The following is a 16488-nucleotide window of genomic DNA, read 5'->3' as shown; positions in this document are numbered from 1 at the left end:
CTGACAATCCATGAGCGAGAGAACGTAGTCAGCGGGCAGGCCTACCAACTCTCCGCTTGCTCTCTCGGCGGCCCCACCACGATTCACGATGCACACTTGGTAGCGATAGGTGTGCGCGATCTGTCTCGGGGAACCGGTGAAATCGTTTTGAAGAACGCCGATCTCCCAGGTTTGTCCTTTATATATGTATGATGAAATACTAAACAACTGCGAAATCATGTTCCCCTGTTCTTGTATCCTTTTTCTATTAATCGACATATAATATATGATTCATCCCAATTTCTACTTAATCAATGTGATCAATTAAACTATTATTTTTATTTAGCTCTCTATCTTATTGTATAAAGTTACTTTATTTATCTTCGTAATTAATGGAACAGAGGAAAAAGAATTTAAGCAATAAGTTAGATTTGTTTGATTTAGTAATTGTAAAAAATGATGGGAATAAGATTTAACGTGAGTGAAATGTAAAATATGATGTATTAACTCAACCGATATTTACAAATAAAGGAAAAATAAAAGAAACATCGAATAATATCGAATTACAAATTCTCATCTTGTAATTTCAAATAACGGGAAAATATAAGTATGAAGATTCTGCATATACATAGCTACAAGTAACGATTCACAATAATTCTGATCAATCCATTACCTGGAATACCTTTAATCATTCAGTTACTGTTAGCAACCCACGCTATTTGCAAGACTGAAATTGCGTAACCCTAAATCATAGTGATTATAACATTCTAACGGTACAATTACATTTGACATTAATGCTAGATATATAGATATATCTGTATACACCCTCTTATATATGAATTATTTAGGCCATGTATGTGCATAGGTACTTTATTAAAGAAGAACAACTGAAGAAAACAATAGCTATTTGAACCTGATAAAATAAAATTTCTAAATAAATTTTCTGCACGAATACAAAAATGTACTCAAAAGTGCGTGCAACTAATGCATAACGAGATTCAATGTCCATTTACATGTGTAGTATCAATCTTTTTAATTTTGCTAAAATTCATAATAAAATCTGAGAAAATAAAGTTAATTGCAGCAATGTAAAATAAACAAGCAATATTTTTGTAACTGTGGAATAACACGTCTTCAAATGCGTGAGTGAATAAAACAGTAAAAATTTATATCTAATCTATTATACGTAATCCATTATCAGTAATTTCTTATACCAGAGAGTGAAACTTATAATATCGTAATTTACACAGATCATAGATATAGAAATAAATTCATTGTGTTGAAAAAAATTTCATGAAAGTGACAAATATAATGACCCATTAATATTAATTATTTATCATTTTATCTATTTTTGCTAAAGAAATCGGTAATATACTCTTAACTACGTAGAGTACAAAATATTTTATTCTAATTCAGGCAATACATTATTTATTCTAATTATCAGTTACAGGTACAAAATATAACATTCCAATCACCGAAATCGTAATAGAACTTCAAGATACGATTAAAAGGAATAGTTCACGTCGCACAGTAACCATCCTAGTAGGATTCGCATCATCCACGGGCAAACTTCATAACATCCTACCCAAGATTACACTAAAGATAAACTGCTCGTGCATAAAACATAATTTGCAACGAATGAATCGTAACAGGACAACTTTACGACAAAAAATAGAAAAGACGTTAATTTTTCACACTATCCTCGGTAGTCTTGGTTCGCAATGACTGAGCATTCGAACTTAGGATATTCGATTATCGATTATCACTTATTCATGTCTCCATCATCTCAAGCACTGGCACAGCAGAGAGAATTCTCCAAGGTGGCTTCTGGTCTATGACTTATTGTTAGTCATATCGACCGACACTCGTCGTATATTTTCTGACCCAGAAAGAGATTCTTACGAGCGGAGAAGCGGAGTCGAGAAACAAGTAGTGGATCGAGTCGACCTAAACGCCTAACACGTCTATTGCTTTACTGCCGGTAAGCATACGGTTATTACAAATCAACGATTAAGGCGTTATTGCAAGTCAAACATCATTACGATGTGAGGAATCACTAACGAATTGCTTTTACGTCCAATATTTACTCATATTTTTTATTATTATTATTGATACTGAAACGTAAAAGAAAAATCAAAATTTTATAAAGTACTATCACCTGCACGCTGATATCAAATATCTTATCAATCAATGTTTGTTTAGTTTATTTATTTAATTTCCACGTTTAATTTCCTGTGCACACATGTGAAATGTATACATACATCCATTTCTTAAAGTATTTATATTTTAAATATTTAATATACATGTATTTCATACATTTTATGTCAACGCCATTTAATATTTTATATAAATATTTTTTATTATTATATATTTACCTTTAAAATGTTATAATTTATTATCTTTATTACATAGAATAATGATACTGATAAAATATATCAGTATTATAGAAAAAAAATAGTATAAAACGAGTTAACCATCTTTATTTCTTTTATACTCTTTACTATATTAGTAACACTTTTACTACTTTAGAAGAAACTTACAAATATCGTATAAATCGCGTATACATACATATATGTAGATGTCCGAATGTAGGATTTCTTTTATAGAGAACTGAGGAAATTAAATACCTCATTACTGCACAACTTCAGAATTCCTATTATTTAAGATTCACAATTTACATTACGAACATTTGGTCATAATACAAATACTAATGCAAATACTAATATCGTTTTGCGTTACAACCTTGGCATGTAAAGCAACCAGTAACACAGGTGCGAGCGTGATATAATATCATTTCCTTTAGCATCGTAACCTACGTTTGACTCACGAGATGATCAATTATGGTTTCTGTTAAGAGAAAACGAATACAGCAAGTATATATTCACTGACATCTGCTTGTTAATTTAATTGACAGATTATCGGAAGAAAAGGAGAAACAGAAGAAAAATATGGAAATATCTTTTCAAATTATACGACAGAATATTGTAATTCAAAGATTAAATTTTTTAACTGTATTTATTTTTTATTCTAATTTTAGATAGCACCTATTTGTCAGAATAAATATAGTAATGCAGCGTAAATACACATAAACAACATCTAAAGAAGATATTCTTATCCTTTCTAAAAAAGCTCATAAAAAAATTACTTTTGTAAGCTGTTTAAGCACGTAACGCGTGGAGCAATCATACTTTTAGAAGGGTTAGTTATAATACTTACAATCCCATTAAATCTACATGCAACCGATTACACGATAATGAGCATGAGTTTGACAAAGTTAGGGGAACTAGCAATGATTATAGTTTACTATATTATATATCGGGTATAATTTATTTTAGCTTTTTGCTATTTGCAAAATATTTCGGATTAACACTAATAACGTAGACTTTACAAAGTATTTTTTCCATAAAGAAGTTTTTTTTGTAAAAGAAAACATCTACTAAATTGTGTCTTTTAATCTAATAAACTAAATAAATAAATTTTAAAATCAACCTAATTTCTATATCTTTTACTTTTACAATAATCGATATATATAAAATGTACTAAACATGATCTTAACTTCGTTTATAATTGCACATCGTTGAAAACAAACTAACCGTAAAAATATCATTTTTATTTAAAAGCGTGTTAAAAGAGAAACTACAATACAAATGTAAGTTTCTTCCGCTTTCTTATTTTCTTCTTTTACGCGGAGTCGCTGGAACTTCTGAATACAGACACAGCTTGTACATTTTAGGCGACGTGTAATTGTGAAAGGTTCCTCCTATGTTACAGCGTAATGAAATCGAAATAAAGAAATCGTTGTGAGCACACCTTTACACAGTGTCTTAGAGAGAGGAACCACTTAGGTAGAGCCATAGTAACTCTATAACATAAGCGTGCCAGTTGGTGGCAAATTTGCGGATGCGTGCAATTGGCATTGCCTATACCCTGCGTATACCTATATGTTGGCAATGGCAAACCGGCTGTCCAATCGGCAGCTATGAAGCAGTTAACTTAATATAGGCGCACTCGGAATGTGTGCCATCGACGACCTCGAGGCCTTCCCTAGGTCAGTGCTAATTCTCCAGAACCGACCACCTCTTCCGAATTTCCGGTCAACCTTCAAGACGTCGCCGACGTTGATCAGAAGCCACTATCCTATTATAACCGATCTCTCTATCTTTCTTTCTCTTTTTCTTTTCTATCTTTTCATCCTATCTCTTCGAAATATGAGCAAGAATTTTTTCTCTAGTAATAACTATAATTCTATGAATTGATTTTCTATCGATGAAATCCGTATTTCATAGTACTTTATTATTCATTCATATTTTTCTCTGATAAATAGAAGTGGTAACTAAAGTGTAATAGTACAGAGCCAACGGTGATTGAAGAAATTTACTTTACACAGCGTAAATAGAAATGATAACGCGGAATATAGTGATTCACTGATTCCTGAATTAAAGTTTTATCAATAGCTGTTTATTCAATATATGGAAAATATTATGAAAAACGCTTGTTCTGTAAATATCAAATGAGTATCAAAACTATTATACAAATATAGGTGTAAATTGTTACGTACGTGTAAAACTACATATATTCGTTTTTAGAAAATCAATGAAAGATTCCACATATTATTTGGAAATATGAAACATGCTACGATATATTAATTTTTCAAATAATTCAGTCCTCTGAAAATGTAGATGACGAAACATATATTATATGAAGATAAGTACTTTTCTTTGCGAATAGTGTCTCTTAGAAATGTATCAGTCTCCAACGTATGAAAAGTCGCGTTGTCTGATTCCAAGAATATTTCGTATTTATCCACCTACCTACTCCCGATATCGATATTACCAGGCAATCCAGGAAATTTGCAGCAACATATTTGCAGTACGAACAGTAACTAATAACAACGAATTGGAGAATGTAATTTCAGTCAAAGAATTGATGAGTTACTAATGAAATTTTCATGAAATCCTACAACAATTTCTGTACAAATTCTTTCATTACTATGTAAAACTGTATATATATGTATGATGTTAAATTGGTATAAGAATCGTTTTTTTCCTTTTCTTTGATCGTAGGTGTTTCTTAGCCAAGTTGCGTGTTATAACACCAAGAGGGTCAATTTAGTCGAGACCCATGTTTTCTCAGTAAATAGAATAATTGGAATAAGTGCAGATTTTTGTACGTAAAATTCAAGCTAATGTAATGATTCAATAGAGGATTTATAATTCGTAGAAATACACAAATGATAACATGATACAATACTATTACGCGTATTGTAAATTGTTTTCATCCAATCATCGTTTAAGTAAGTATAATTTTATACACGCAAATGCTTACAACACAGTTATTTAATAAAATTCATGAATGAGATTATCTCTTTGTTACGAAGCTTGCAATTCCCTATTTTATGTATATGTATTATCATTTTTGCTCAATATATTTTTACTGAATATACGTGTCATAAAATTGTATTGAGTTATATCATTGTTTTTGGCTTAGTGATTCATAAATCAATATGTATTTTGATATGTTCGAATACTTTACAGCGTTAACGATTCAAGGTGTGATAACAAAAATGAAGATAATATTTCAAGAATATTGCTAAAAGTTGTATTTATAAAAAATTTGAGGCATTATTGATATTATGATAATAATGTTTGAATAATTTATTTTTGAATGATGAAGGTAATATAGAAATATGTCAATTTATTTGAAACTAACTTTCACCTGACAAACCACGTTTTTAAATTATTACATAGCTTAGGCGAAGTCAAGATCAATTATCTTTTATTACTTTCCAATCTCTAACGTACTACCAATACTTCCTTACTACTAGTCATTCTTGACATCCTTATTGAAAATTTTTAATAATGAAGTCCCACAATTTATGATATACTGCCCAATAAAGATATCTGCGAAAAGAATTTTTAAATAATTATATTACATAATAGATGATAGTAATAATTTTTGTGCATAATCATTTTCTATTTTTGATGTGCAATGATGTGCAGAAGTCTTCGATATTCCTTCGAACTAGTTCTGACAGTCTTCTGCATATATACATATGCAAACATATATATGTATGTTGTAATAACTGCTTCCGCCTTTCTATCATAGGTCCAAAAAATTTTTAATTCAATACGAATTAAAATTTCTTTAATGTTTGCTATCGAGAAATATAAACGATTGTATTTATTACAGCATTCATATACTAATTAATTACGCCCAACTATATTAAAAATTGGTATCGTTTAGTAGTAAACAATTATTACTGTATTAAAAAATTATTACTGTGAATTCGTAAGTTTATATCATCGTTTACAGAATGTTTTTTAAATAAAATCTAAATTGTTACTTTTTGATACTTTTTAAATTAAAATTAAACTGCAAGCTTCTTCTCTTATAAAATTACTTAATATTTAATTGCGAAGCACGTTGTAATCTAAACTTACTTGTATACATCATCGTACTGATTGCGAGTATCATTTACGTCAAGATTAATGACAAAAACATTACCACATGTACACAAATCATTATTAATCTAAATTATCGTTGTGAATGCGAATCGACTTTTACATAATGCAGCGTTCAGTCAACAGAAATTATACTCTTCAATTACAGACACATGTGCCATTTCGGTACAAAACATTCCTTAACAACAAATCCAATTACACGACTGGTCAATTAAAAGCAACCAGCGAAACCAAAGCAGCGAATCACGTCGGAAGTTGATACGTTAACTAAATTTTATTAATAGTACATCTTGATGTTGTTGTCATGCAACGAATATAGGAAAGATTATCGTGCCTTTTCCTATAGTCTATTTCAAACCTCGAGCCGAGAGAAGACAAATCAAAGGGAAATCTAATCTATCGTCGAAATTGCATTAGTTGTCCGTGGCGGTTGTTATAGATATGTCTTGCGTAACACTGTATCGCAGACACGGTGAGTAAAAGAAACTTGGATAGAACTCTAATTGTAAGCTTTAAAAGTAATAATAAAAAAAGGGAAACTGATAAACGGAATTAAGAGAGATAGAGAAAGCAATGTAAAAATAGAAGAATAAGATTCGTTATACTTGTTGTACTTTTGTTTGTAACGTTATACTTTTCATTATATTATTATTTGAGTTTCTCGATGCTGTATCTACTTTATGAAATAAGCTTTTATAATATGTATACATATATGTATACATATTCATTATTACACATAAAAAAATAAATATATGTATATATATTACATATTTGTATTACACACATATTTTACTAATTATATACTTGTTTCCTACGAATATTATTTTTATCATATATTCTAATAATTATATATCTTATGTATTAAACTATTTTCTATTTTATGTAATTAGTTTCAATATCTTTATACAAAACAAACTGATATACATATAATTTTATATTTTAAACTTTCATAAGATGACATATTTGTGGTTTTTCGAATTTCAAACGTATCAGTAGTATATTGCGATTTTGCGACATTTTGTGAACATTGCGAAATAAATTTTGAACAATTGAGGCCCGAAGCATCAGAAGTCACAAGTATGTTATGTAATTATTTTATATGAAATTAATATAAAAAATCATTTTCAAAAGTAACAAAAATAATAAATTTGAGAAAATGACATACCATTAACTGGGAACAAGAACATGATAATTCACTCTGATGTTTAAATATCTCTACTTACAATTAGACTATATGAATTATTGTATTTAATATAAGAAACAATGCTGCTGACTTAACAACAATCTTCCGTGTATGCGTCATGCAGGTAAGAGTATTTCACTTAGTATAAACATTTCAAGGATTTCGACTTTCTCCTTAAACATTTCGCGCGACATATTTTATCGTGTTGCTAACCGAAAATTTGTAAGTGTATCGCTTACTGCTTTTACTTGTATGAATGAAGACAGAATTATAATGATAATGCAATTGCAGTTTTCTACAAACAGAAACTTTAGTATTAAAATAAACTATTTAGATAGATGTATTTTACATGGAAGATATTTATGACACCCTATCCCCTACAACCATGCATTTTATTCATAAAAATTATAATAATACTATGAAAAAAATACGAAAAATGAATCTCCGTAAAAAATATATCGTATTCTAAAAGTGTATGTCATAAAAATGAATAAAACATTGATAAATTAAATTTAAATAACAATCTAGAAAAGAGGAAAATGTATATTTTCTAAGAAACTTCATAAATGTTCATTTTCATATATTTTTACATATTTCCGTAAATTCGCTCACACGTGTACATTTCACTACAAAACTAGAAGAAAAGAATTATAAAACTGCTCTTCATGAGATACTAATTATAAAGCTTCACGTAGTAGAGCAAACACTAATTGATAGAAAAGATTTAATATCCCGTAAAAGAAAAAAGATAACTTTAATTTGTCTTTCCATAATACAAAAGAAACATAGAATGGTACAATGATACAATAGTTCAAAGTGTTCACTAGTATTAGCTATTATGGCAGTATAGATATTTTTTAGAACTTTCTATTACGCGGCCATGATCATTTTGATTTAATGAATTCTCCAAAAAAAGAAATAAATTATTACTTACTTCTATTGGATATCGCGACGTAATTAAGGTGCAGAACAAAATACAGCTAAATGGTGCAAAAGCCTTCGAAGCTCCTTCTAACACGCTCGGACATGGTACCATTACATGACCTGAACCCGAAATTTCAAACAATCAATCAGTTCCGTGCTAGCCACCTTATAATATATTATGAGGAAGCGAGTAATTTAATTCTGAAGAAGAAATTTCTTTTAGATATATTTTATACATTGATTTTAATATCAAATTACAATTAAGTAAGATAAACAGATAAACAAATCCAGAATCTGAAGTTGTGAGCTTTTACATGTTTTATCACTTGGTTGCTGACAATTCCAATAATTGATGTCGTAACGTCTACTTAGATACTTGGAAGTATATGCCGTCTGATAAAATGGTCCACGCGAAGGTATTACGTTACGCCCACGTAATAAACGGCGTTAACGCGAGAATGTTAAGAGCTAATGGACCAACTTCCCGGACACGACGAGTTTCAACGGCCGCGGCCGTAGCGAATCCTCTGGCAATGACATTGCCGTCTGTCACGTCGTCGACGCCGAACAATTCCTCGTTATCATCTTACTGTGTTAACTATTTATATCATTGAAACCATAATATTTCTTTGTACTCTTATTTGTCAGCAAAGAAAACAATATTTTTCTGTTGCAAGAATAAATACATTTCGTTCTATCTTATTCCTAGCAGGCAATTTATATATCTCAATGTTTACTGCCTACATGTATATTTAACTGTAATGGGCATAATTGATTTTATCAAGAGATAATAAACTACAAATTTTAACTCAATTGAACTCAAAAAATGTGCTTTAATTATAACTTTAACCACCAGGTTAATTACAGCGCGAGTTTCAGTCAAAAATACTTTCAAACAGTTTTAATTGAAATTAAAATACAAATCTCCCAAAACAGCAACACAAAGCATTTTTTGATATCTCATAAATATTTTTTAATAACACCGTTTTTTAGGAAAGTTAAGTTCCCGTTAAACTGTTACAAATAAGGTGTACCTTTGTTAATTTTGAACTACAACTCCTTCCACGATTATGATTCAATAATGTAAAATAAAGGGTATGTATATGACATAGCACTATAACTAGCAATCATTTTCCTCACAAATTTAAACACGCCCGTGACTTACAATTTTACTATCACTTACCTTATTTATTCGTAGACTAGAAAATAGTTTTCTAACGACTTTTGAATGATTTTCACTGAATCACTAAATTTCGAGATTGTGGGTCTTAAAAAATATATGAAAGTGTACAGCAGTGTAATAGGACAAAGGTGTCCTTAATATGACTTTACCTGGTGATACCGTTCGATAGCTCATCAAAAGAAAACATACACTAATTTTCAAGCTTTTACCTCGATCGGAAAGCTAATTACAGAATAAATTCTGATTGTTGGTTTTTACCTTACTTTGCCTATTTAATGGTACGCAAAAATATTGAAAAAATTCGGGAACATCGTAGAGGCAGTAATCCAAGCTAGAGAATCTTTTTAGATTTTTTTTGCGAATTCTAAGTATACGAAATAGAAAATGCTGGAAAATACAGATTTCGCATTAAAGTTTTAGAACGATCATCTTTTTATTTCTACAGTAGCGATATATTAACACGATTATTATCCTCAAACTTCTTCGGAATTTTTGATAGGATGCGCCGTAATTAAAAAGATAAAAAATCGGCTTCCACGATGTGTTTCGAGCAAAAACGTGATCAATACTTTCGATTTTTGCATTTTTTTTGTCTGTATACTTGAATACATTACATAATTTTTAACATTCTTGCATTCGAAAGGATATTTATATAAATGAAAGAAATCAAGCTGGTTTAATCAATCGAAAATGTATCCGCTTGACGTTGTATCTAGGAAAGTACATTAGTTAAGATATCCGACTGCGGAACCGCTATGAACTTTTTTCCTCGTAGATTCGATGCAAAGCATCCCAATAAATCTCTTAGGAAATATGTATCTATATTTAACACGATGAGTCATGACCTTAGTCGATAAGAACATTTCCATTCTTCTGTGTATTGAATCGCAAAATATTCTACAATAAACCGTCGTACGAATTGAATTACTTAATCTATTCATGAAATATAGAGCGAAAAGGTATTAAATTTGTTTCTTGACTTTCTCGTGCATCGTGACATTTCGTCATACAATAATTGATATTAAACGTATATTGAATGTAATTTGATTCTCCACACGTAACTTTAAATGTATAGAATTACATTACAAATGTACGACATCGTAAGATCTTTTGATTCCAGGAACCAAATATCTGAGAATTCGTTAAACAATTAGAATAGCATATAATGCATAAAATTAAAAGCATATAGTTAAGATTGTTGTATTTGTTGTAATAAATAATACAGAATGTCCATTTAAATCGAACATCTAAATAAGAAATAGACCGTGGATGATTATGTATCTATAAGATATTTATAAATACATATATGTATAGAATGCTACATGAAATATTCAAAAATATATAATATATCGAAAATAAAATACCCATTATAATATTATTTGATAAAACAAACTTTTGCTTCAGTTCCATTTTTTGAGCTGTGTATATTCATAAAGCTAGATACATAAACATCCGCCATCTAATGAGAGAAAACGAATAATTGTAAGAGGGATTTAAATGGTTTCAAAGGGTGTATTTGATAGTAATAAAGAGCCCAAATTATAAGAGCCGATATTTTTTTACATATTAACATCTGCTTTGTTTAACAAATGCTTCGTTCTCTAAATTTTGTTGTATTACAATGTTCTCAGACGACTGTGACTCGAACAGTGTAACGATATAATTCAAATATTTGGAAAAATGATGATATTAGATTGATGAAAAATTGCGTGGAAGTTTACTGATGACAAAATATATCATTATAGTGAAGAAGGAAAAATAAGTACCTATATATCAAGTGTATTATCGTTATCGTCTTCATAATTTGAAAACAAGATGTAGAGCACCAAACTCAAACTAAAGGTATTGTGTGTGTCCACAATATACTCTCATAACTCTAAGACATGAAAACAGAAGACAAGTATGAGAAAAGGTTTAATGTCAAAACTTAATTATGTAAAATCATTATTAAAGGAATATAAACAATAAGCAGACTAAAAAATTGATGAAAGCCATCCCAAATCATCAGAAATAATACAGTCTTTTAAAGAGCAATACAAAAGTGGTACGAAACAGGGAAAACAATAAGCTCATAGTTGCGAAGAAGAGATAATCTTCCACGAATGGTAAATGAATCATGTCACCAATTAATATAGTATGATCAGTAAAATGTATTGTATCTTGTTTTTTCTTGCTATTCTTTACACTTAATCATTCTTTCAATGGAATAAACACAAAAGTTTTACTGCAATCGCCAATCAGTTAACTTTATATATTTAGAAGAAAAAAACTATAAAAAATTTCTTTGAATATTTTTTTCTTCCTGTTTCATATATTTTATTTACATATTTACTTCAAATGCAAGACATTCACGTGAGATATGTAAATTACTTATAGCAGGTATTCTCCATTTAATCATTAACCCAAACTAAATCAAACCGAAATTAGTCGGTTAAAACGATTACATATTTACTCCTCTATACGTTTACCGATCAAGTTAATTTAAATTAACGTTGTGCTGTAATAATATAGAGTTATAGGATACATTGTTTATCGTATACGATTACAGGAAATGTATAAGTTGGCCTACTTTGTAGCGATATTCAGGGAGAAGCAGGGTTTGAAAAGAATCTATAATGACAGTTGAATTGAAATTGATCTGACGTTAAACGGAACCCTTGGTGAAACTTGTCACGTTAGATTAAGCTTTAGAATTATGGATATTGTTAACTAACGAGAACATTAGCTTCAGCGATACCTGCGCTGGAAACGATGATTTGCGAATAAACATTCTAACATATCCGTCCGTAAAAAATACAAGCGGCATTACACAGTTCTATTGTAAAGTGATCCACCGTATCTGTGACCACTGTCTGAGGCCAGGTGTTTGTAAGTAATCCATTCCCAGACAAAAGTGCAAAATTCAACCATTCAACCACTCGAAAGAGACAAATTGAAATTGATCCTCGATTAGTCACGATATTTATTATTTTGGTTAACATGAATTTGTTACCAATGATACAAACGCTATTTTAAGAAATGCTGTAGTTTTGCACTTTTTTTCATCAAATACGCGTGTTCCACTGCAAGCCTAAATATAAATTGCGTTATCTGATAAGAATCCTCGTGATATCATATACAAACTAGATAAAAATCTTTTCCTACTTGCCGCTCATATGACGAAAGAATACCAAGGATAATGATACTTTATCGAAAAGTTAACTTCAAAACTAACTCATTTCAACGTACTGTACAATGCAATAATATGCATTAAAACTATTTTTAATTTGCCTTCCTTGTGTTGAATTCAAATACTTGTTAATGCTTTAACATCAAAAATTTAGAACGCTATAAAAATACTTATGTCAAAATAACAATATTTTACTGCATATAAAGAATATTAATAATATTAATACAGATTAAATATCAATGAAGAATCTATGATATTAATTTCATTAACCTTATCGAAATAAAAGCATCAATAAGATACGGATTAGATGTATGGTAGTAGATAGGTGTGTATAAGGTATTTAAGACTCATATGGGACTTTGTGTCATATGTTCTGAAATACCGATCGTGCAAAAAGTCGGAAGTGTTGTTATACCATTAACTAAGGATTGGATAGACGTGACATTAAATGGGACTTTGTGTCTCACGTTCTGGAATACCGACTTCGAAGAAGATTAGGATGTTTCTTGCGCCCTCTGAATTTGCTACGAGGAGCACAGAAATTATGTATATTCAATTTAATTTTCAGCTGCAGTTTAATTCTAACTCAAACGAAAACGAAACCACTAACTATAAAATGATCATATTTTCATCACTATAAAATAATCATATTTTTAATGATTCGTAAAAGAAAATTACGACATTAGTTGTGACTGGAATTAAAATTAAATTTTATTACAAAATTGTGAAGAATATAATTGCAATACGAATACTTCTACATTCATGCTAGCACATAATTAAATGTAGAATTTAATATATTGTAGGCTAAACTTCAAGAAATATAATGCTAACTTTTGAAATTTTTATGGATAATATTTTATACTATCATATTAGTGTGATATTGAGCATGATGACATACTGTTGATGAAACTGCATCAGATGGTCCAGGAGCTGGAGCGTGCTTCCACAGTTCAGTGGAAGAAGATTGGGCATGATATAGGCGCAACACTATTTTAGAAAATGTGAACTTTCATCAACGCAACTCTAACTAGAAAACTGATTAAAACAATCGCGATGTCATAATTCGCAACACTAAAATATACAGGAATATCATTTTTTCGCAGCACTAAGATATCATTTTATCAGAACTCCAATTCAGGCCGTAATTAATTTCTCGCAACACTAATAAAAAGACCGCGACTTGCCCAATGTAATGGAAGGACGACATATAGTACATAGTATATCGGCAAAAAAAATGAGAATGACCTTCCATTCTCTGGATGGTCCAGAAGATAGAAAACCATTAATAGTTGCCCTTTTCTATGGCAAACTTGCCGGGCCAGTTACCCGTATCGATTTGGACCTTTCATCCTATGACGTGGCTAAGTAACCAGAGGAACAAAAATGCATGTGACTCACAATTAAATGCGAAGAGCGTTGTCAACAATATTGTTGTACCTCAAGGGAAATTACCATCAAGCTACCATCAAATCGAAATCATCGAATTCAATAGAAGAAGTGAAGACTGGAAGAGGCCTAATAAAGCATAAAATATAATTATTCTCAATGACAATGCTAATTATTTTGAAAGTTTGAAATAATAAAAGACTGATCTCTATTAAATAGAAAATTTTAATAATAATATTCAATTCAAAAATGAAAGGTTTACACTTACCAAATTTTCAATCAGATTCTACCTTTTAATTAATAATAATTATTGTAAAACACAACAAATAGAATTAAACGAAGTACAAAATAAGAAGATACTTACATTTTTTACTTTTAAAGCACCATTAGGTCCTTTCCAAGGATCGAAAAGGAAAGGAAAGAGTGACATTCTTTTAACAAATAATGAATTATTATAATTTGTTCCCAGAAACATTAATCATTGTTCGAAGAATTTGAGATAATAAAATATGAAATTCTATATAAAAATATGAAATATGAAATATATAAAATATTACATATATATAATATATAATATATAAAATATGAAATTTATTTTTTAATAATAGATAATAATTACAGCAAAATATAAGAATATACAAATATTCTTACATGCTTAAAACGGAAGTCTTAATTCATTTCGACAACGAGTACATTTCTTTTATTCTAGTATAAAAAACGACAAATCGGGATAAATTGTATGAAATTACGAATACAAAGTTAATAAAATTAAGATTCTCACTAGTTGGAAGCAATACTTTGGTGTCGTATATTAAATTTTCCATATTTATGACGAACTCTCTATAGTTGCTTTTTTTTCTCAATATGACGCCGCGCTGAATGATGTAATTTCAAATTTTAATCTTAAAATTTACCACCAGGGTGCACTTGGATCAGGAACGTATCACGTTCTATTAATACCTGGATATTGTGTGATTTTTTAAAATTTATTTCGATATTCGTCTATTTACATAGAAATACGATAAATCACTATAAATTATGTTTGCATGTTAACATATTGCGGATTAATCGTTTTTCCTACTCAAGATACAGTTAAACTGTTCTTTTCTAAAAGACAACGATGAAAATATGAAAATTTTCGTGATCGGCTTCAAGCATCGGAATAAACACAACAATTCTCACAAACATGATTGGTCCTTAATATGTTAATAACTGTAAATACAAAACGATTTAAATTAAGTTCCTCACCGTTTTGAAGCAATGTCATGTCGATGTGTATTAAATTTTTCACATTTATAACAAACTCTCTGCAGTTGCTTCCACCTTTCAGTACGACACCGCGCGAAATGATGTAATTTCAATTTTTAATTCCTATTTCTGCCACCAGGGCGCAGATGATTCAGGTACGTATTATATTATTATCAGTTATTTTATAAATAAATTAATTTAAGTCATTTTAATAGTATATATGGCTGTTACAAACAGAAGAGGTTGGTTCACTTGTGTTGATTTTGTTAAGTTTGACGGTTAGATGTAATATGATTCCACTAACCGCCCTAAATCATAGATGGCATAACAAAACCTGTAATTTTTGCGCGATCGATATTTCAGAACACACAAAATTCCATGATGCTGTCAGATTTATTCTGTCCTTGATATATTATTACATTTGTTACTGATACATTCATAATATAAACAAGAGAGTATTTAAGTAGTAAAATAATTTTATGCTTCTATCATATCTTATCCAAATAATTTTGTGAAGTTTTATTTCTCGTACTTATCTAATAACGTAGAAGAATGCATAATAAAAATGTTTACTATATAATGAAACAATCATTTTTCGTTAAATTATTGCACTACTTAAATGTTAATTTTCATGTTTAAAATTGTCATTTAACATAGCATTATGTATATACATTTTGTTGTTTATACATATATTTTTAAAAAATTAAAATCTCATTTAATTTCTTCTACGATTTTTTAGTTTTCTGATGCAAACATTTAATTATAAGAAATATTATTTTTACGCTCTTATCAAAATAAATACATAATAAAATGTAATGTTTAATAGAAGATTTTCCAATAGAAATGATTAAATTAGTGTTTAATTAACGAAAGTTCAATGAGATTAGCTGTTATAATTTCTCAATCATTCTGCACACCTTTATAATTACACATTTTAAAGAAAGGATCCAGATGT

The 16488-nt window shown here is 29.6% G+C and overlaps 1 long non-coding RNA gene across 1 annotated transcript; it reads left to right on the top strand.

Annotated features, from left to right (window-relative positions):
- Positions 1–31: 31 nt before the first annotated feature.
- Positions 32–5340, top strand: LOC143302668 (uncharacterized). The gene is made up of 3 exons (XR_013058348.1): positions 32–169; positions 1424–1960; positions 2894–5340. It is a non-coding gene; the product is annotated as an uncharacterized LOC143302668 (long non-coding RNA).
- The last annotated feature ends 11148 nt before the right edge of the window (positions 5341–16488 follow it).

This window comes from Bombus vancouverensis, chromosome 5 (assembly GCF_051014615.1).
Source record: "Bombus vancouverensis nearcticus chromosome 5, iyBomVanc1_principal, whole genome shotgun sequence".
NCBI classification, from domain to species: Eukaryota; Metazoa; Arthropoda; class Insecta; order Hymenoptera; family Apidae; genus Bombus; species Bombus vancouverensis.
Note: the sequence above shows the minus strand (reverse complement) of the source record. Positions and strands in the feature narration are given on the sequence as shown.